Raw genomic sequence first — 24,364 nt, forward strand, 5'->3', positions numbered from 1 at the left:
GGAGTGAGGGCATAAATTAACTGATGTGATGATAAAAAGCCTAAATAAAGGTGTGAAGGGTAAAGAGCAAATGAGTAGTTAAAAAAGGTTAAATTAGATCAGTTAAATTAGTTAAATTAGATTAGGAGGGGCACAAAAACATATTGCGGTAGAGGGAAAAAAGTGATGGATATGAGCCTTGTTTGAGCTTTACTCCCATCAGATTTTGTTGTAGGAATGAATAACATACTCAGTTAAGTACAGGAATCTAACTCGCCTTAAAAGCAGTAGGAGAGGAAAGAGCGAAAAAAAGCGAGGGGGGTTAGAAGAGAGGGAAGAAGTAGTAAGGGAAAAAAGGGGGGGGGAAGAAGGGGAACTGATAAAAAGCAGGGAAGACTGAAGAGGTGATGGTCAAAAGCAAAACTCTTTTAAAAAAAAAAAACATTTTATTTAGTTTTAGTTTTCAACATTAACTTCCACAAGGTTTGGAGTTCTAAATATGCTCCCCATCTCTCCCCTCTGGCCAACCCAAGAGCTCATGCATTCCGATTACACCTTCCCCTCATCTGTCTTCCCTTTTATCATACTCTTCCCTTCTCTCATTCTCTTCCCCTCTATTTTCTTGCGGATCAAGTTAGATTTCTATACTACATTGCCTTTATGTCTTATTTCCCAGTTGCATGTAAAAACAATTTTTAACCATCTCCCTTAAAATTTTAAATTCAAACTTCTCTTCCTTCTTTCCTCCCAAATGAGAAGACATGAAATTGGCCCTTAGGTTATACATGTGTTATCATGCCAAACAGTTGCATAACATACATGATGTGAAAGATTAAATATATTTTCATCCATCTTATTCTGTTCCACATTTATTCTATTCCCTATTTTGACCCTGTCCCTCCTCAAAAATATTTACTTCTAATTACGCCTCCTCCCATTTGCCCAACCTTTTATTACCACCACTCCCTCTTATCCCCTTACTCCCTCCTTTCCTATCCAAGATAGGAAAGTATTTTCCTATATCTCCTATTATAATACTAAGATAGATTTTCATACCAAATTTCGTGTCCATGTTCACCTCCTCAAGCTAAATCCTATGAGAGTAAGGCTCACTATCTCCCTCTCACCTCCCCTCAATGGCATGGCACGATAGACACTTCCTGTCTACCTTTCGGGCAATCTTGGGCTGGAAATTTGCTTCACTTCATCATTCAGTAGGTTCTGCAGGTTCACAATTTGTTTACAGATATTTTATCAGGGCTTGTGGGGGTGCTGTAGCAAGGCATTTCTTCTACTCTGCCATATTGCCTCCAGACTCAAAGGAAAACTCTTTTGAAGGGAGAAGGGAGAAATACAAGTAGAAATGGGAAGTGGAATAGGATAGAGAGAAAGACATAGATTTTAATCATAACTGTGAATGTGAATGTGATGGACTTTCCCATTAAAAGGAGGCAGATAGCAGAAACAATTAAAAACCGTAATCCGACAACATGTTATTTTCAGGAAGCACATTGGAACAGAGGGATACAAATAGGGTAAAAGAATGGGAAAATATATTATGCTTGAGCCAAAGTAAAAAAAAAAAAGCAGAAGTAGCCATCCTGATCTCAGACAAAGCAAGAAAAAAAAAAAAGATTTAATCAAAAACGAAATGGAAGGAAACTATATTCTGCTAAAAGTCACTATTGACAATGAAGCAATATCACTACTAAATATTGTATAGCACCCAAATTCTTACAGTAAAAGTTAAGGGAATTATGGGAAGAAATAAACAGCAAAACCATACTAGAGGGCTTCAGTCTTCCCCCTCAATGAAACTAATATATTTAACCTCAAAATAAACCAGTTAGGAGATAAGGAGATGAATAGTATTCTGGAAAGTACATATGGTAGACCTATGGAGGAATTTGAATGCAGGTGAAAAGGAATATACTTTTTTCTCTGGGGTACACAGCACATACACAAAAATTGACCATATAGTAGACATAAAAACTTCACAATCCAATGTAGAAAGGCAGAAATAGTCAATGCATCCTTTTTCCAACCACGATGCAATAAAAGTTATACATGGGAGGAGCCAAGATGGAGGAGTAGAAAGACACACATATGCTAACTCCTAACCCACAGCCCATAAAATACCTGTAAAGAAGAACTTCCAACAAATTCTGGAGCAGCAGAAGCCACAGAACAATGGTGTGGAGGAGATTTCTGTTGCAGAAAGACCTGAAAAACCGACACCAAAGGTCTGTCGTGCACCAGGCCCGGACCTGAGCACAGCCCTGCCTTGGCCATGTGGCACCGAGGGGAGCAGATCCGAGCAGGCTTCAGGCACAGAATCTCCAGGGGCAGCGCAGGTCCCTCCACCCACAGGCGCCAAAGATCAGGGAGAAGGTCTTTTCAACTCACTGAGAGGGGAGTGGGCTGTCCCAATGACTCAGGACCCCTCAGGACACAGCAGCGCAGGCAGCAGCAGACAAGGGCTCCCAAAGCAGACAAGACCCTGGATTCATTGTTGAAGGTCTCCATGTAAACCCCCTGAGGGAACTGAGCCCTGTGTGGTGACCCTGACCCCACCTGAGCAGCTGAACTTGATCTCACATTGAATAGCAGCCCCACCCCCACCTAAAGCCCTGTGGCTGGGAAGCAGCATTTGAATCTCAGCCCCTAAGCACTAGCTGGGCAGAACTGGAGGCGAGGTGGGTGTGGAGAGGAAACCCAGAAGTCAAGTAACTGGCTGGGAAAATGCCTAAAAAGGGGGAAAAAATAAGACCATAGAAGGTTACTTTCCTGGGGAACAGGTGTCTCCTCCCATTCCTTCAGATGAAGAAGAACAAGACATACTGTCAGAAGAAGTAAAAGGCCCTCCCTCCAAAGGGGACTTAAACTTGGCTCAGGCAGTAGAAGACCTTAAAAATCAAGTTAACAGCTTACTAAAGGAGAACCAAAAAAACGCTGAGGAAAATAGCAGCTTTAAAAATAGGCGAACTCAATTGGAAAAAGAGGTCCAAAAAGTCAAAGAGGTGAAGAAGGTTTTAAAAAGCAGAATTATCCAAATGGAGGAGAAGACTCAAAAGCTCACTGAACAAAATAATTCATTGAAAGAGAGAATTGAGTCCAGGGAAAAGAATGACTATGAGTTAAACTAAGAAGTTAGTAAATAAACCCAAAAATTAAAAAAAGAAAAAGAGATGAGGTGAAAGAACTCATTGGAAAAACAACTGACCTGGAAAACAGATCCAGGAGAAATGATTTAAAAATTATTGGACTACCTGAAAATCATCATCAGAAAAAGAGCCTAGACACTATCTTCCATGAAATTATCAAGGAAAACTGCGTTGATGTTATAGAATCAGAGGGCAAAATGGATATTTAAAAAATTCATCTCTCACCCCCTGAAAGAAACCCCATCAGAGAAACTCCTAGGAATATTGTGGCCAAATTTCAGAGTTCCCAGATCAAGGAGAAAATATTTCAAGCAGCTAGAAAGAAACAATTTGAGTACTGTGGAAATAAAATCAAGATAACACAGGATCTGGCAGTTTCAACATTAAATGAACAAAAGGCGAGGAATAGGATATTTCAGAAGTCAAAGGAACTGGGATTGAAGCCAAGAATCACCTACCCAGCATCTCAGAATATAACACTTCAAGGGAAAAAATGGGCATTCAGTGATAGAGACAAATTTGAAGATTTCATGTTGAGGCAAAGACCAGATCTGTATTTAAAAAATGTGACATTCCAAGACAAGAATCAAGAGAAGCTTGAAAAGGTAAACGGGAAAAAAAAGAAAAATCATAAAAGATTCTCTAAAGCTGAACCGTTTACATTACTACATGGAAAGAAAATATTTTTAACTTTTGAATCTTTTCTCAGTATTTGGGTAGTTGGAGAGATTGTACATAGATTGTACACATAGATAGAGAGTACAGGGTGTGTTATATCAGAAGAGATGATACACACACACACACACACACACACACACAATAAATAAATAAATAAATGAATGAATGAATGAATGAATGAATAAATAAATAGATAGATAGATAGATAGGTAGATAAATAAATAAATGAATGAATGAATAAATAAATAAATAAATGAAATAAAAATTAAGGGGAGAAGGAGGAAAATACCAGGAAGAGAAAGGGAGTAATGAAACAGGGCAGGCTATAACTCATAAAAGAGACAAGAAAAATCTTATTCAATAGAGGAAATAAGGGATAAGAGGGGGGATAAAGCTACTCTCCCCACATGTGGCTGAAGGAAGGAATAACATGCTCACTAAATTTGATATAAAAATTTATATCACACCACAAGAACGTAGCAGAGGAGACAACAAGTGGAGCGAGGGGAATGCTAGAAGGGAGGGCAAATGGGAGAAGGGAGTCACTAGATATAAACACTTTTGAGAAGGGACAAGGTCAACTTTAGGGGGGAAAAATAAGGGGGACAGGGTTGATCAGAGGGCAGTATAATTAGTATTACACAACATCATTACTATGGAAGTCTTTTGCAAAACAACACACGTTTAGTCTGTATTGAATTGCTTCCCTTCTTAGTGTGGCTGGGGAGGAAGGGGGTAAGGGAGAGAAGTTGGAATTCAAAGTAGTAGAAACCAATGTTGAGGATTTTTACCGTATAAAATAGGGAAATAAGAATTACAGGGATAGGGGTATGAAAATTTATCTTGCCCTGCAAGAAAAGAGAGAAGATGGGGATAGGAGAGGGATGGGGTGTGATGGAGGGGAGGGTACACTGAAGGAAGGAGCAACCAGACTGCAAGGTATTAGGAAGTGGGGGTAGGGGGGTGATGGGGAGAAAAATTGGTCATGTAACAAAGTGAGGTAAAAGCAATTAGTATTAAAACAATTGACTGAATCAGTTACTGAGAATAAATCAATGACATCTTTAGTTTGAAGAAAAGAATTTCAGTCTAACTTTCCAAGAGGAAGGTAACCTGTGGTAAAATTTGGCATTGACGAAAAAGTCAAGGTTTTGATGGTTATAGGAACTTGCCATTTTTAGGTACTATGGGACTACTAAGTGCCTGTTCTTCTGAGTCTAACTTCAGGTATGGGAAGCAAGAAATGCTATCTGAGCCTCCAATCCATGATGCCAGTATGCTTATGAGATGCTGGTGTGAACCGCATAGGTGATCTCAAGGGAAGAGTGGGAAAGCAACTGTTCAGCATGGAGTGAGGTGGGATTCTCCAGACTCAATTTCCCCACTGACACCTGGTAGACTTTAAGCCTAACTGAATGCAAGTGGACAATCTACTCCTGCCTGGAATAGAAATGAGTTGGGGAGATATTGTTTCCCTGCAATGTTCCTACTCTTGGTGGCAATTTCCTATAGTCAAAAGGTTTGTAAGCTTAATACCAGATTTATTCAATTATAGATTATGGGTAGAGGAACATCCGAGGCTGTCTAAAATTAAGCTATTAGGCATAGGACTTTAGACCAACAACATTAAGTTAGGGTCCTTTTATTCTCAGTAATACCGTGGAGACAATTAGATCAAGAGATTGTGAAGTTAGCAACATAAATATTATCTGTGTTTCAGTTGGCTTATGTTTAAAAAATAATTTTTTTGTGCTCCATATTGCAAATGCTTTAAAAAGATGTATCACCTGACCAAAAGTTTGAATTGCTTTATCTGTTATAAACTGTGCTAAAATAAATTTAAAAAATAAAAATTATACATAGAAAAGTCCATGGAAAGGTAGACTACAACTTAATTGTAAGCTAAATAACCTAATCCTAAAGAATGAATGGGCAAATAACAAATCCTAGAAACAATCATTAACTTCATTCAGGAGAACAACAATAATAAGGCAACCTACCAAAATTTATGAGATGCAGTGGTAGCAGTTATTAGGGGAAGTTTAATATCTCTGAATGCTTACATGAATAAAATAGAGAAAGAGGAAATTAACGAATTGGATGTGCAACTAAAAAAAAACTAGAAAAGCAGCAAACTGAAAATCCCAATTTAATGACAGATTAGAACTACTGATAACCAAAGGAGAGATTAATACAATTGAAATTAAGAAAATTGTTGAATAATAAATAAAATTAATAGCTATTTTTTAGGAGAATCATTTAGATTGAAAAGCTTTTGGGCAATTTCCTTAAAAAATAAAAGAGGAAAGCAAATTATCAGTACCAGAAAGGAAACAGGCAAATTCACCTCCAATGAAGTGGAAATTAAAGCAAAAATTAGAAATTGTGTAGTATAATAGTATGCCCATAAATTTGACAATAAAACAAAAAAATGAATTATGTAGTACAACGTTATGCCCATAAATTTGACGATCTCAGTGAAATGTAACAATATTTATAAAAATATAAATTGCCAGATTACAGAAGATGAAGGAAAATAATTAAATAATACCATTGTAGAAAAACAAATTCAACAAGCCATTAAATAACTGCCTAGGAAAAAAATCTCCAGGGTCCGATGGATTTACAAGTAAATTCTATTGATCATGTCAAAAAGAGCAAATTGTAATACTGTGCAGACTATTAGGGAAAATTAACAAAGAAAGAGTCCTATGAAATTGCTTTCCTGATATAAATTTATTGCTGATACCTAAACCAGAAAGAGCCCAAACATAGAAAACTATAAACTAATTTACCTAATAAATACAGTTGCAAAACTTTTAAATTTAATAATAATAATAAGATTACTGCATATTATCATGAGAATAATACACTTTGATCAGGTAGGATTCATACCAGGAATGCAAGATTCGTTCAATATTTGGAAAACTCTAAGCATAATTGATCTTATCAAGAACAAAACTAACAGAAACAATATGGTTATCTCAATAGATGCAGAAAAAGCTTTTGACAATTCCCACCACCTATTCCTGTTGAAAACACTGGAGAACATAAGAATAAATGGAAACTTCACTAAAATAATAAGTAGTATCTAGCTACAACCATTAGCAAGCGTTATATGTAATGGTCGTAAACTAGATGCATTTCCAATATGATCAGGGATGAAACAAGGACGTCCATTATAACCACTATTACTCAGCATGGTGCTAGCAATGTTAGTTTTAGCAACAACATAAGGAAAAGAAATAGAAGAAATTAGAATGGGCAAAGAAGAAACTAAGTTACTACTTTTTGCAGACAATATGATGATATACTTAGAGAATCCCAGGGAATAAAGTAAAAAACTCTTTCAAATAGTAAACAACTTTAACAAAGTTGCAAGATACAAAATAAACCTACATAAATCATCTCAATTTCTGCATATTGCTAACAAAGCCTAACAACAAGAGGAAGAGATAAATCACATTTAAAGTTACTATAGACACTAAGAAATATTTGAAAGTCCATCTTCCAAAATAAACCAAGGGACTATATAAAAACAATTACAAAACACTTTTCACACAGATAAAGTCAGATCTAAATAATTGGAAAAACATCAGTTGCTTATGGGGAGGCCAAGCAAATGTAATAAAAATGAAAATTATACCTCAATTAATTGGCTTCTTCAGTTCCATGCCAAAAAAAACTAAAAGAAATATTTTGTAGAACTGGTTAAAATAGTATCAAAATTCATCTGAAAAATAAAAGGTACAGAATATCAAGGGAATTAATGCAAAGAAGTCTAGGAAAGGTAGCCTAAACATACCAGGTCGTACATTGTATTATAGAGCAGCAATCATTCAATCCATTTGATACTGGCTAAGAAATAGTGGGGTCAATCAGTAGAAGAGGTTAGGTACTGAATACAGTAGTAAATGAATAGAGCAATCTACTTTTTTATAAACCCGAGGACCCCATGTTTTGGAATAAGAACTAATTTTTTGATTAAAACTGCCAATGAAACTGGAAAATAGCTTGTCAGAAGCTGGGCATGGATCAATACCTGACACTGTATACCTGAATAAATCCCAAATGGACACAGATCTATGTATTAACTGTGGTACTATAAACAAACTATGGGAACAAAGAATAGATTATTTGTCAGATATGTCGAGAATGGATTAATTAATGACCAAAAAAGAGGTAAAGAATATTAAGAAATGCAAAATAGATAACTTTAATTACACCAAATTGAAAAGTTTTTGAACAAACAAAGCCAATGTAGCCAAGATTAGGAAAGATGCAGGTAACTGGAAAAGAATTTTTACAACCAGTGTCTGTGATAAAGGTCTCATTTCTAAAATATTTAGAGAACTGAGTCAAATTTACAAGAATATAAGCCATTCCCCAGATGATAAATGATCATAGAATATGAACAGACGTTTTTCAGAAGAAGAATTTGAATCTATCTATATTCATATAAAAATGCTCTGAATCACTGTTTATTAGAGTGATGCGAATCAAAACAATTCTGAAGTACCACATCACACCTATCAGATTGGCTGACATGACAAAACTGAAAAAAAAAAAGCGATACATGATGGAGAAAGGTGGGAGAATTAGAACATTAATTCATTGTTGGTGGAGCTGTGAGCTGAGCCAACAATTTTTTTTTTTTTTTTGGTGTGGATGTCATTTCTTCTGATTCAACACACTCTGTACTCCATACATATATATATATATATATATATATATATATATATATATATATATATATATATATATATATATATATATATATCATGTGTGTGTGTTTACGTGTGTGTGTGTATGTATGTACAATCTCTCCACCTACCCAAATACTGAGAAAAGATTCAAGAATTATAAATTATAAATTATAAATATTTTCTTTCCATGTAGTTATGCAAACAGTTCAGCATTAGAGATTCTTTTATGATTTTTCTTTCTGGTTTACCTTTTCATGCTTCTTGTGATTCATGGCTTGAGAAGTCAGATTTTCTATACAGATCTGATCTTGTTCTCAGTATGAATGATTGGAAGTCCTCTATATCATTTATTCCCTTGAAGTATTATACTCTGATTTGCTGGGTAGGTGATTCTTGGTTTCAATCCCACTTCCTTTGACCTCTGAAATATCCCATTCCAAGCCCTTCGATCACTTAATGCTGAAGCTGCCATATCCTGTGCTATCCTGATTGTACTTGCACAATGCTTGAATTGCTTCTTTCTAATTGCTTGCAATATTTTCTCCTTGATCTGGGAACTCTGAAATTTGGCCACAATATTCCTAGGAGTTTCTCTTTTAGTGTCTCTTTCAGGAGGTGATCAGCGGATTCTTTCAATATTTATTTTGCCCTCTGGTTCTAGAATATCAGGGCACTTTTCCTTGATAATTTCATGGAAGATGATGTCTGGGCTCTTTTTTTGATCATGGCTTTTACGTAGTCCGTAATTTAAAATTATATCTCCTGGATCTATTTTCCAGGTCAGTTGTTTTTCCAGTGAGATGTTTCACATTGTCTTGCATTTTTCAAACTTTAGGGTTTGTTTACTAAGTGCTTGGTTCAACTCATAGTCATTCATTTACCTAAACTCAATTATATCTTTCAACGAATTATTTTGTTCACTGAGCTTTTGGACCTTCTCCTCCATTTAGCTAATTTTGCTTTTTAAAACCTCCTTCTCGTCATTGGCTTTTTGGACCTCTTTTTTTAATTGAGTTAGTCTCTTTTTAAAGCTGTTATTTTCCTCAGAATTTTTTTGGTTCCCCTTTAGTAAGCTGCTGACTTATTTTGTTAAGCTCTACTATTGTCTGAGCCCAGTTTAAGTTCCCTTTGGATGGCCTGGAGGCAGAGGACTTGACTTCTTCTGACACTATGCCTTGTTCTTCTTCATCTGGAAGGGTGGGGGGAGACACTTGTTCCCCAAACAAGTAACTTTCTATGGTCTTATTTTTTCCCTTTTTTGGGCATTTTCCCAGCCAGTTACTTGACTTCTGAGTTTCCTCTCCACAGCTCTCTCTCCTCAAGTTCTGCAAGCCAGCACTGTGTGTTGAGATTCAGATGAGCTGCTCCAAACCCTCAAGGGCTTTAGGCAGGGTTAGGACCACTATTCTGTGTGAGATTAACATCAGCTGCTCAGGTAGCGGCAGGGCTGCCACACAGAGCTCAGTTTCCTCAGGGGGTTTATGCTGAGACCTTCAACAATGGATGTAGGCTACTGCCTGCTTTGGGAGCCTTGTCTGCTGCTTCCTCCACTGCTGCCACCTGAGGAAGGCCTAGTTGTGGGGATACCCTGTTCCCTTCTAGGAAAGCCAAAAAGACCTTCTCACTGACTTTTGGCATCTCTGGGTTGAGTAATCTGCGCTGCCACTGGGTATTCTGTCCCTGAAGCCTTCTCGGATCTTCTCCTCTCAGTGCCGTATGGCCAAGTGGGACAGACTTTCCCATCAATCTTTGAAGTCAGTCTAGGCTAGAAATCCCTGTACTCCGTTGTTCTTTGGCTTCTGCTGCTCTAGAATTTGTTTAGAGTTCTTCTTTACAGATATTTTATGGGCTGTGGGGCAAGAGCTAGTGTATGTGCATCTTTCTACTCCGCCATCTTGGCCCTGCCCCCTATCCAACCATTTTGTAAAGAAATATTTAACTATGCTCAAAGAGCAATACATATGTTCATACCCTTTGACCCTGCTATATCATCTTTAGGGCTGTCTCCTAAGAGATCATAAAAATGCAAAAAGACCCACATGTACAAATATATGTATAGCTGTTCGTTTTGTGGTGGTCAAGAAATGGAAACTGAATTGATGCCCATCAGTTGGGGAATGGTTGAACATATTGCGGTATATGAATGTAATGGAATACTATTGTGTATAAGAAATGGTGAACAGGCAGACTTCAGAAAATCCTGTAAAGATATATTTGAACTGCTGACAAGTGAAGGGAACAGAGCCAGGAGAACATTATACATAGTAACAGTCACAATGTTTGGGGACTCTTTTGGATAGACTTAGCCCTTCACAGCCATGCAGAGATGTAAAACATTTCCAAAGGACTCATGATGCAGAATGCCATCCACTTCCAGAGAAAGAACTATGGAGTCAGAATTATGCATACTATTTTCTCCATTGTTATGTTTTGTTTTTTCTCATAGTTTCCCCTATTCATTTTAATTCTTCTTTGCAACATGGCTAATGTGAACATGTGTTCAATTGGAATGCATATGTATAACCCACATAAGATTGCATGCAGGCTTGTGGAGAGAGGGAGAATAGAGAGGGAGAAACTTGGAACTTATGGAAGTGATTGTTGAAAACTGCAGACAAATAAATTAATAAATTTGAAAGTAAGCAGGGTCTCTTTAAGAGTACCTTTTTATTGGTTTCCCCAAAATATTCCACATCCAAGTTAAAAAAATCCAAAATTTCTTCATTGCTTTATGCCATTTTACATTCCATATCTCTCCAGTAGAATATAAACTCCTTGAGGGAGGATTTGTTTATTTTATTGTATTGATTTTGCCTTCCTATGTATTACAAGTGTTTATTTCCATATCAGGCACATACGAAGTACTTAATCAATCGTTTTATTGATTAAGAAGAAATGCCAGGTGCCACATAGTAATAAAGTGATTTAGATAAGGACTGGAACCCATACTGTATCACCTGATTAGATCTAGCTGAAGCAGCAGAACAAGTGGAAAAAGAGAAAGGAGACAGGTTGTACCAGGCAAGTCTAATCTGTTTGATAACCGTCACCCCTCAGACCTAGATGGAAAAATTCCAAGACTTAATGTTCAAGAGTTTTAGGAATATCAGTGTTCTCCAAACTACCAGGTTTTCTCAGCCTGTGCAACTAGCACTGAAAAGTGAAATCATTGGAGGGAAAGAACTCATTGTCCTCAGCAACACCAGTGACAATTAATAAACAATTCATCCAGACAGACAGGTAAGTACAGTACCCCTGAGAATGACAGCAAAGTCTCAAATTCTGAAACCCTGCTTCTAGCCCAGCCCACATCTGGGGAATGAATTCTTATGTAGAAAATTAGCTGTCCCTGTAAAATGTCAACCAATTTCCACTCACAGGGTTTAGCTGAAACAGCAAGACAGCATGAGAGAGAAAAACGAGACAATATGCATCAAACAAGCCAAACCATATGCATTTCGCACCCTGAAGGCCATTTCCCCTAACTCTGGCGGATAAATTCAAAATCCCTGAACAAAAGTACTTTGGGAATTGCAATTCTTACTTCCCAGTACCTTTAGCTAGCTTCCTATAAAGTAATCCATTTGGAAATGCATTTTGGCAATTACTCTTGAAGTTTTTACATCTACATATTAAAATGCTAGGAAAGAAAATTATTGCCCCCAATGTCCTTGACCTTGGCAAATTGTTCAATATCAGTCACTGATATGATTTTGTGAGTGGAAATGACATTAAATAGGCATTAACATATGATCTGCCAATACGTAGCAAAACTGTGGGAATATTTCATCTGAATTGCAGCTGAAAATTTATGTAAGTAGTATTTCCCCCTAAAATGTAAGATTCCTGAGACCAGGAAATGACTTACTTTCCATTTTGCATCCCCAAAACTTAGCTCATTTCTTAGCACATAGCAAGAGTTTAATAAACAATTGTTTTGTTTATTCATTTACCCATTCTTCATACATTCCTCAAATAGTCTTACATAATGTTAAAACCCTTTATCTCATTCTAAGAAAAGAATTTCAATCAGCCTTTAAAAAAATAAAAATTCCTTAATCATCGAATGTATTTAATATTTCCACTATTTGACAAATAGTAAAGCAAGCACTGGAGAAGCAAGTATAAAGGGTGAAAGAATTCATATTTACAAGAAACTCACATTCTAATGAATAAAGACATTCCATCTTCCATGTGGTACCTTTTCACAGTCTGTTATCTGTGCCTGGAATGCCCTCCTTTCACATTTCAAACTTTTACAAACCCTAATTTTCTTCAAAGCTTATCTCAAATGCCTCCTCTACCACCTTGCTTGTCTCTCCTGTTAGTATGTCACCTTCAAAATCATACTTCGAAACTTTTCTATGTACTTTAAATGAATTTAAAAAATAATTATATGCTAAATTCCTCTGGAAATTAGAGTGCCAGTTACATAGCACATTGTAGACACATACAGAATACTAGCTTATTGATAGTATAATCATTACCTATTTATTAATTATTATATATTATTATGACAACCAGATTTTTTTCTGTGTGTTATTGAGGGTTGTAGGATCACAGTGTCATATATTTTAAAATAGGAATAATTTGTGAGGTCATTGAATTAACTCCCTCAATTATACTTCGATTAAACAATGATGCAGGTGGTAAGTGATTTATATAAATCACACAGATAGCATATAATAGACCCACAGCTTGACACTTAACCATCTAATTTCAATTCCAGTGATCTTTAGAGCATGCCATGTCAATTTCTTCCACATAGGAACTCCTTGGTCTGAAAATATCCTCTGTAAATTTAGATCTTACATACTTCTTTATTGTTTAGTCATAGAAAACTGTCTGAGGGCAATAAGAAGTTAGGAGCCTTGCTCAAAGATAAACAACCACATTAAGACAGGTCTGGAATTCACATGTTTCTTACTTCAAAGCCAGATATCTATTCACTACATTTTTTTAAAATAGAATTTCAAAAGGCTTTTATCTGTGTGAGACTAATAATATTTATACGAAAATGGCAACTGATATTTAACAAAGAGGTTTACTTAGTTTGATATTTTTTCAAAATATTTCATTTCGAAATATTTCCTTGTGGATCTCCAAAGAAGAAAACTGAAAATGATTAATTTGGGAACTATGATTGATGCCATAGCTTTGAAAGAAGTCAAACCCTAAAGCTTCATTCCACATAGGATTGTATATAATTGTTAATCTTTAAATAAGAATTTCTTTTTCCTGTGTGGTACTTTTTAATTAATAAGAACTATGATCAAGTTATTCCCTCCAGGGTAAGGGATTATTATGTAAAAATTTCTGAAGGGATATAGAGGTATATATGTAACCTACAACATTATTTCTTGACAAGTCAAGGAAAACTTAGGCACATAAAATTATTTAAGTATTTAAAAAGTAGTATCACAAGCTCCAAGAAGGTAGATTTCAAATTTGAAAATAAGTCAATGGAAGGAAATATAAAAGCACTAAAAATTCTTGCTTCTAGTAGAAGCAGTAGAGAATATTCTCTCATTTGTGTATAATAAAGAATAATAAATCAAAATACATAGTAGATGAAGTTTTATTGATTGTCTAGAAACTTTATCTTTGTAAAGATATGTGAGACTGTGAGGCAACTAGTTTTGGAGACCAGGGAAAAGGCACAAAGTTAACAAAAGGAAGACAAAAATTAGAAGGAGGACTACTTTTAAATGTGAACTAAGTTTGGGAACGAACACTGTGTCACTCCTGTTTCTGCAACAGTGAACCCCCCAAACAAACTCTATAACATGCTGATTTTAAGATTTTCACAAGTTCAGTTCTGTCTTCCACGTTCATAGATAAAATCTCCCTCACCCCAATGCACACATATACATACACACATTTGTATACATGCATACACATAAACTCATATTTTCCTCAAATATATAATATGTTAATATTTTAGGAAAGAAAAGGATGAAAACACAATTGTTTTAATTTTGCTACGTAAATGTTTTGGGTCATTGGAAGTTGGTTTAAGTTCAATATTACTGCTTACTAATGTACATAGTACTTAATTCAAGAAGTTGACTCATTAACCTTTCCTTTTTTCTTCATTCCCCTTCCTCTCTTCCCCTTCCCCTACTCTCCCTTTCTTTACCTTTCTCTCCTTCTTCTTCTCTCCTTCCCTCCTTTCTCACTCTTTTCCTCTTCTCTCGATCCCTTTTTCCTCCTCCCTCTCCCTGCCTGGTCAATGCAGGAGTGGAGACAGCTAAGAAGACCAAGGATCCAGCTGCGATATATGTCATTTGGTCTGCAAAATGGCCATGTATATAATGGGGAGCTGACAGGCAACAGTGAACTATAAACTTGTGGAAAACAGGAGCAAACCAACTAGCCTAAGTATCTAGGAATGGAAGACATTGCAGGAAACATAATTCAATCTAATATTATAGCCACAAGTTTAAAGCATCTTGATGAAAGTTGTATTAGCTGTAATTAAATACTAAATGATATTAAGGTGTATATGAAAAATATGCTTGGGCAAGGAATATGCCTTAGTCAAAATATTTCATTACCTCAGAGAGTTCCATGACTAAATGTTTCTCCACGTCTTCACACAACTCCCTGGCAAAAAATCACCAGAACACTTATTTCTTTCTCTAATAAAAATCTTTGTTTTAGTTTTTTGCTCTTCTTCCTCCTAGAAATCTTGAAGCCGTCCTAAGGATCATCCTCTCTCCGTTCTGCACAAACAACAGTAAGTCAAGGTTTACTAAGGTGGGGCACATTTTCGATTCCATCATTATTTAATCAATACAAAATGCTAATACTATTATTATATTAATAGCATTTTATAGAGTCATGTGTCAAGCAATGTATTAAGTGCTTTATAAATATCGTCTCAGTTTATCCTCACTGTAATTCTGGGATATATCATTATCTTCCATTTTCATTGTTGCTGTTTGGTTATGTCAAAATCTTCGTGACACAGTGGTTTCTTTTTTTTTGTTTTGGCAAATATGTTAAAGTAGTTTGTGGTTGCATTTGAACTTAGGTTCTTTCTGACACAAAACCCAGCAGTCTATACATGGCCCCATAAAATTGCAATTTATACCCATTTTACAATTGATGAAATTAAAGCAAATAAAGGTTAAGTGATTCAAGATAACACAAACATTAAGTGCTTAAGACCACATTTATCTCTGTTCTCCCTGACGCCAATCTTACTGTTCGAGACATTTCACTCTCTACCTTCCCCTATATTAATTGAATTTGCTTTCTATTTGAGGGTAAAATAAACTAGTAAAGACTCTGATTGAATGTTGAGGTATTAAGTACCAAAATGAAGCTTAGTTCTGTACAATCACAAAGAAAGAACTTGAAATGTACAAAGCATACTCAAATAGCAAAAAGGAGAAAAGAAATAATTCAATAAAAGGAAATTGTCATATAAAACTTGTAACAAAACTTAGAAGGGTGATGAAAGTGACATTGTAGTTCACACCAACAATTACAAAAACACAAACTTAATTGGTATTATCTGGCAAATTCCAGAAACCACAGGGATGATATATTTACTACACAACTATAATATTGATATGATATGTACAGAAACTAAAAGTGCAATTTGTAAATGTTAAAAAAAAAAAAAGAAAGAAAAATCGGGATAGGGAATAACATAGCAGTTAGAGTTCTGAACTAAGAATTAAAAAAATAAATACAATAGATTTTTTTTAAAAAGTGAAACCAGTGGGAAATTTGATAAATTCATGGGATAAATAAGACAAAAGGACCTGCAGTCAAAAATACAAAGACAGAAGGAAAAACAGAGATGGAAAAGTGTATAAACACTTGAGATAAAAATATTTCCAAAGCAACAAAATTACAAAAGCAAACAGTTCTGAATTTAAAACATGTAAAATAATATATTTTATATCTTAGAAAAAATCAATAAAAATCATGAATTTTTATATTTTTTCTTGTAACGACAAAGTCCTGAAAGCAGAAACCGAGAATTAATGAAAGGAATATATTAAAATTTGAAGTATGCTCACCAAGAATAACCTCAAGTCAATCATATCAGAAATAGATGTGTTAAGGTAATGAGTTTCAATAATTAAAAAAGAAACATCAATGAAATCAAGTCATTCAACATGCAATCAAAGTACAGTGTGCAATAGTGGAAAAAGAGCTAGATTGAGAAGCAAAGCACCTGTTTTCAAACAAAATATCTGTTTCTTACTCTCCGGGTGTAGGTGGGGAAGAAAAAGAAGATGAGAAGAGGAAGAACAAGAGGAATAAGAACCAGAAGTATAAGAACCACAACCCCAGCAACAGCAACAGCAAGAAGAGCAACATCACCATCAATGATGACGAAGAACAACAGCAAGGAAAAAAAACAGCCACAACAAGAAAGTAGAGCATAAACAACACCAACAACACGGGAGAAGAAGAATAACAATACAACAACAAGGAGGTGAAAGAGGAGGAACAACAAGAAGAAGAAGAACAAAAAACTAAGTAACTAACAAGAAGGAAGAAGAACAGCACCAACAATAAGGATGAAGTTGGAGAAACAAGACAAAGAAGAGGTGGAAAAGGCAGGGAAGCAGAAAATGAGGAAAACATTAACAGGAAAAAGAATAAGAAAAAAGAAGGAAGGAAAATGGAAGTCTGAAAAGTAGTACATGTGATTGTAACATAACAAGATTGGTTGGAAAGAACTACAAGCTGTAGGATGATAAGCTTTACTGTTGTTGGAATGTTTTCATTTATATTACCAAAGAGTAAATAATAGATTATATAGCAATTTGATGGATAAAAGAAATACACCTAAAATACAAAATCATATGCAAAGTTAACATATGGTGCAAAATCAAAATGTAACATGAAGTTGCTTGCTGATTGATTTGTTGCTGCTTTTTGTCCCTCATTCTTGAAGAGGACCAAGACATCAGGGAGGGAATGACATGACAGGAAGGTTAATTCGATTTAAATGAGGGAGGGTTGTGCAAAGTCACCAGGCTCACTTTCTCCTCAGACTCCCTTTCTCCTCCATTGCCATCTGGGTTCGGTGACCAGATATGGACCACGACAACTTCAGACATCCCAAGATTCAATGGAGGACCTTGGCCTTTTCCAGCTAAGGTATTTAACCAGTCTCACTTTGACGGAGGCAGTGCCCATTCAGTGATTGACTTATCTTACCTGCAAGTGCTTTGTTCGAGGGAAATGCAATTTTTAATCTCTGAATCTTTGTGTTTTGTTGTGTTTTCTCTTAAAGACCAGCCTTAATTCCGAATGACTCTGATCCCAGACAAAATCACACTTAGTCATCGTTTGGGCACTGATTGGCTCAGAATTAATAACATTTTCTTCTGTTTTGGTTAGAAACTCAAAGTGTCTTCCCCTCTCAGATATATTTTAAATTGAATTATTTCATTTGTTTTTAGTGTTGGGCAATCACTTCCATATACATAATTTTCCACTTTCTCACCCTTATTTCCCACACCCATCCTATTCCTTCCCTTCACTCCCTCCCTGAGACAGTGTACAATCTTGTGTAGGTTCTAAGTCTACATTCTTATTAAATGCATGTTTCATAGAAGAATTAAAATGAATGAGAAAAACCATAAAGCAAAACAAAACAAAACATAATAAAAAAGAAAAGGGTCTTTTTCTATCTGTGATCCAATTGCACAGTTTTTCTCTGGATGTGGAAGACATTTACCTCAAGGGCCCATTGGAAATTTTTTAAGTCCATGCATTTCAATGAGGTACTAAGTCTACCAGAAAAAAAAAAATTCTTCCTACACTGTCATTGTTGCTGTGTACTAAGTTCATCTGGTTCTACTACATACACTCAACATTATTTCATATATGTCTTTCAAGGCCTCTCTGAAGTCTTCCTGTACATATTTCCCATAGCACAATAGTATTCCATCAAATTCATATACCACAACTTGTTCAGCCATTCCCCAATTGATGGGCATCCCCTGGATTTCCAGTTTTTGGCCAACAGAAACAGATTTCTATAAATGTTTTTGCACATGTGGGACCTTTTGCCATTTCTACGATCCTTTTGGGGTAGAGTCCCAAAAGCAATACTGTTAGATCAAAGGGTATGTACATATTTTAAGCCCTTTGGGCATAGTTCCAAATTGATCTCCAGAATGATGTGGATAAGCTCACAGCTCCACCACCAATGAACTAGCTTTCCAAATCTCCCATATCTTCTCCAGACTTTGTCATCTTCCTGTTTTGTCATGTTAGCCAATCTGATAGGTGTGAAGTGGTACCTCAGAGTTGTTTTGATCTGCATATCTCTAATCAATAGTGATTTAGAGCATGTTTTCATATGATTATGGATAGATTTAATTTATTCCTCTGAAAATTCCCTGTTCATATCCTTTTACCATTTATCAGTTGGGGAATGACTTGCATTCTTGTACATTTGACTCACTACTAGAAATGAGGCCTTTATCACAGACAATAGTTGCAAAACTTCTTACCCAGTTTTTTGATTTCCTCCTAATCTTGGTTGCATTGAAATTGTACATGCAAAAACTTTTCAATCTGATATAATCAAAATTAGCCATTTTGCAATTCATAAAATTCTCTGTCTCTTGTAGGGTCATAAATTTATACATTCTCCATAAATCTGACAGATAGACTATTCTTACTCCCCTAATTTGTTCATACCTAGATGGAATACGCATTTGGACTTTACTCTAGTGTACTGTATAAGACATGGGTGTATGCTCAGTTTCCTTGATACTGTTATCCAGTTTCCCAGCAATTCTTGGCAAACAGTGTATTCTTATCCAAGAAGCTGCAGTCGTTGAGTTTATCAAATACTAGAGTGCTATATTCATTAACTACTATGACTTGACTACCTAACCTATTCCACTGGGCTGTCCTTATGTTTCTTCTAATTGCTCCCTACTTCCATTTGTTCTCCTTTCTATCATATCCCCCGCCCCCTTATCCCCTTCTCCCCCATTTTCCTGTCTTATAAGTTAGGTTTTCATACCAAACTGAGTGTGCATGGTGTTCCTTCCTTGAACCAAATATGATGAAAATAAGCTTCACTTTTCCCCTCTCACATTTCACCTTTGCCCCTCCATTGAAAAAGCTTTTTATTGACTCCTTTATGAGTGATAATTTGCCCCATTCCATCTCTCCCTTTCACCTCCCAATATATTCCTCTCTCACCCCTTAATTTTACTTTTTAAATTATTAAATTTATTTATTTTCACTGTTCCATAATTACTATCATATAAAGTAGTTTTTTTTTCCCCATACATCTCCTCTACCTTCGCCCTCCCTACTGAGATGGCATACAATTTTATATAAGTACCACACATACATTCCTACTAAACACATTTTCGCTATAGTCATGCTGTGTAGAAGAATTAAAACGAATGGGAGAAGTCATATAGCAAATCATAATGTAATAAACACAGACACACAACAATGATCTGCTATAGTTTGTGATTGAACTCGATAGTTCTTTCTCTGGATATGGAAAACATTTTTCCTTAAAATACCATAGAGAATTTTTTTAAGTCCTTGCATTGCAATGAACTTCCAAGTCTACCAGAATAAATTCTCTCACACTGTGGTCGTTTCTGTACACAAAGTTCTCCAGGGTCTGCTCCTTTCACTCAGTATCAGATCATATAAGTATTTCCAGGCCTCTTTGAAGTCTTTCTGTTCATCCTTTCTTATAGCACAATAGTAATCCATTATATTCATATGCCATAATTTATTCAGTTCTTCATCAATTGATGGGTATCCCCTTGATTTCCAGTTTTTGATCACCACAAAGAGTGCTACCATAAATATTTTTGTACGTGTAGGACCCTCTTCCATTTTTATGATCTCTTGAGGATACAGTCCTAGAAACTATATTGCTGAGTCAAAGGGTATACATATTTTTGCAGTCCTTTGGGCATAGTTCCAAATTGCTCTCCACAATGGTTGAATCAACTTATCTTTCCATAGTGTTTTATTATAAAACCTATTATTGCATTATGGCCTTAGAAGGACGCATTGACTATCTCTGACTTTAAGCACTACATTATGAGGTTTCTATGCCCTAGAACACGATAAAGTTTTGTATATTTGCCTTGTACTGCTGAGAAAATGTTGTATTACTTTCCATCCCAATTCAATTTTCTCCAGAGATCTATCATATTGACCTTATCAAGAGTTTTATTTAACTCCATAAACTCTTTCTTATTTATTTTGAGGTTAGACTTATCAAGTTCAGAAAGGGGGAGGTTGAAGTCCCCCACTAGTATACTTTTGTGTCTATTTCTTCCTGGAACTCCCCCAAATTATTCTCTAATTCTTCTCTATTTGGATACATTCGGAGCATACGTAATTAGTAATGATATTAATTCATTTTCTATGGTGCCTTTTAGCAGAATATAATTTCCTCCCTTATCTCTTTTGATTAGCAAAATCTAATTCTGCTTTTGCTTTGTCTGAGATTAGGCTTGCTACACCTGCTTTTCTTACATCATCTGAAGCACAATATATTCTGCTACATCCTTTGACCTTTACCCTGTGTGTATCTCTGTTTCAAATGTGTTTCTTGTAAACAACAGATTGCTGCATTATAGCTTTTAATCCATTCTGCTATCCATCTCTGTTTTATGACAGAGTTCATTCCATTCACATTCACATTTATGATTACAGTCTGAGTCTTTCCCAACATCCTCTTTCCCACCGTTTGTGCTTTTAGTTCTAGCGTCTCCTTTCTTGTCCTCAGTAGAGTTTTCACCTTTGACCACCACTCCCACTGTCTTCCCTTCCTTCTTTCAGAACCCCTCCCTTTTACTTCTTTATACTTACTACTACTGCTCTCCCTTTTAGATTCCCCTCCCCTTTCTTCCCCCTTTTCCACCTAATGCTTATAGAACTATTTAGATTAACACACTTAATTGAGTTTATTGCTCCCTCCTTGAACCACATCAGATAAGAGTACCTCTCAAACAAAGCTGATCTCCTTCTCTTCTTTCCTTCTATTCTAATATAATTTTACATTTCTTCCTGTGATGTTATTTAACATTTTCTACTTTGCCCTTTTCACATCTCCTCTTACAATCCCTTTACATGGTAAAACAACATTTTTGTTATCACAACATTTACTTTATACCCGTTCCCTGTATCTATGTAGAACACTTTTATATTTCATAATAGATGTTTCTCAAGATTAAGAGGTATCATATTCCCTTATAGAGAGGTAAACAGTTTCCTTAAATTGAGTAATAAGTTTTTATTTTCCCCTATTTTCCTTTTTATGCTTTTCTTAAGATTTACTTTTGAAGATCGAATTTTCTATTGAGTTCTGACCTTTTTGTCAGGAAGGTCTGGAAATCCTTAATTTCGTTGAATGTCCATCTCCTTGCCTGAAATGTTATACTGAATTTTTCTGCGTAATTGATCCTTGGTTGTAGACCCAGCTCCTTTGCCTTAAGGAATATGAAATGCCAATTCCTTTTATCTTTTAATGTAGAAGCTTCAAGGTCCTGTGTGATCTTGATTGTATATAACTCGATATTTGAATGGTTTCTTTCTGGTTGCATGCAATATTGTCTCCTTTACTTGATAGTCCTGGAATTTGGCACCGATATTTCTTGAGATTTTTAGTTTGGAATCCCTTTCAGGAGGCAAACAGTGGATTCTTTTGATGGCATTTTGCCCTTAGGATCTATCACTTCTGGGTAGTATTCCTTGATTATTTCTTAGAAGGTGTTGTACAAACTTTTTTTTTTATAATGTCTTTCAGGTAGACCAATAATTCTTAAATCTCTCCTGGATCTATTTTCCATGTCAGTTGTTTTTCTAATTACATATTTTACATTTTTTCTTTCTTTTCATTCTTTAGATTGTATGTGACTGATTCTTGAGTAATTAATTCCTACTTGCCCAATTCTAATTTTTATCAAGTTGTTTCCTTCAGTTAACTTAACTCTTCCTTTTAGGGAATTATTTTCTCCAGTTAGTTTTTGTACTTTCTTTTCGGTTTGTCCAATTTTCCTAGTTAGTTTTTATGCTACCTTTTCCATCTGTCCAGTTTTCCCAGTTATGTTTTGTGCATCCTTTTCCATTTGTTCAATTTTCGTTTGTAAAGAGGTGTTCTTGGGGTGGAGCCAAGGTGGCAGAGTGAGAGAAAAGATACACCTTATCTCTTAGACAAACTCCCTCAGATACCTCTAAAAGGAGAATCTGACCAAATTTTGGAGGTGCAGAATCCAACAGGAGAAAGACTAGTAGATTCACAGCTCAGCACAGACAGGAAGGTTGATAGGAAGGATCTCTTTTGCGGGGGTGAGCCCACAGCACACAGCAAAACACATCCAGCACAGCAGAGCAGGAAAGCCACGGGGAGGCCTGAGCCAGCAGTAGGCAGAATAGCAGAGCTGCAGCCCAGGGTGAGAGACCAGCAGAGCCGAGTAAGTGACAGCTGTTGAGCCCGAGATATCCGCCTCAGTAGCTCCTGGGACTTTCAGATGCATATTAAACTTTTGCAAGACACCTACTTGAAATTCCAGGTGCCAAAATGGAGGAGTGATTGGTAAATGTTCTCCTCTCCCCACCTGTTGACCACGAAAGAACTACAAAATATTTCTCTAGAAAAATCTTTGATCAGTTGGTACAGTGAAGGGGCAAACAATCTCATAACACCTGAGGCTAAAAAAATAGTTAAGAGGCACTACTCTTACTGTGGCAGAGGTGAACCTGAAGGCCAGGGTCACCTGGGCAGTGGAAACCCACACAAGGGCCCAGGTGTGCCTCAGCACTAGGAGAGGATTTCCAAGGGAGGTGGAAACTTGCACAAGGACACAGGCATGCCTCAGAGCTCCAGGCAAGACAATAGGGCAGCTTGGATCATCAATCCCTGAACTTGCCTTTGCCTCACCCCAGCTGAATAGATCTCTGGAGACAAGACCACTCCTCCCCCTCAATTAACAAGCCAGCCCCAGTGCTGATCATGGAAACACAAAAGAAAATGAAAAAAAGCACTTGCCCCTACCTTTTTCACACCATTCAGCTAAATACCAAGTTCTGCAATTTCTAACTGAAAGAACTAGAAATCACCACACAAATCATCATCATGAGCAAGGAAAACCAAAACAAAGGTGAAAAGAACCATAGAATCTTTCTATGGGGACAAGGACAAAAAGAAGAATATCAAAGAAATAAAGACTGAGACTGTGCTCCCATCTGAAACTTCAGAAGTGACGATGAACTGCTCGTGTGCACAAACAGCTCTTCTGGAACTGCTGAAGAAGGAAATAGAAGAAAAACTGGCCAGTGATTTAAAAGCATGAAAAAAGAATTCCGTGAAGAGAATATCTCTTTAAAAAGGAAGATTGAAGAAATGGAAAAGGAATCACAAAACCTAACTGGGAAAATTGGGCAAATGGAAAAGGAAGCACAAAAACTATCTGTAGAAAATAATTCCTTTAAAGCAATAATAGGACAGATGGAAAAGAAGACGCAAATGTTAACTGAAGAAAACAAGTTGATAAAAATTAGAATTGGGCAAGTAGAAACTACTGACTCCTTGAGACATCAAGAATCAGTCAAACAAAATCTAAAGTATGAAAAGATAGGAGAAAATGTAAAATATGTAATTGGAAAAACAATGAACCTGGAAAACACATCCAGGAGAGAAAAATTAAAAATTACTGGACTACCAGAAAGCCATGATGGAAAATAGATTCGGGACAATAACTTCCAAAAAATCTTCAAGGGAAACGACTCAGAAATGCTAGATCCAGAGGTCAAAATAGTCATCGAGAGAATCCACTGTTCACCTCTCAAAAGAAATCTCAAAAC

At 36.1% G+C, this 24,364-nt stretch overlaps 1 long non-coding RNA gene across 1 annotated transcript; it reads left to right on the forward strand.

The window, feature by feature from the left end:
• Positions 1-15,198: 15,198 nt before the first annotated feature.
• Positions 15,199-16,940, forward strand: LOC140526385 (uncharacterized). The gene is made up of 2 exons (XR_011974347.1): positions 15,199-15,266; positions 16,765-16,940. It is a non-coding gene; the product is annotated as an uncharacterized lncRNA (long non-coding RNA).
• Positions 16,941-24,364: the final 7,424 nt, after the last annotated feature.

Source organism: Notamacropus eugenii, chromosome 2 (assembly GCF_028372415.1).
Source record: "Notamacropus eugenii isolate mMacEug1 chromosome 2, mMacEug1.pri_v2, whole genome shotgun sequence".
Lineage (NCBI taxonomy): Eukaryota > Metazoa > Chordata > Mammalia > Diprotodontia > Macropodidae > Notamacropus > Notamacropus eugenii.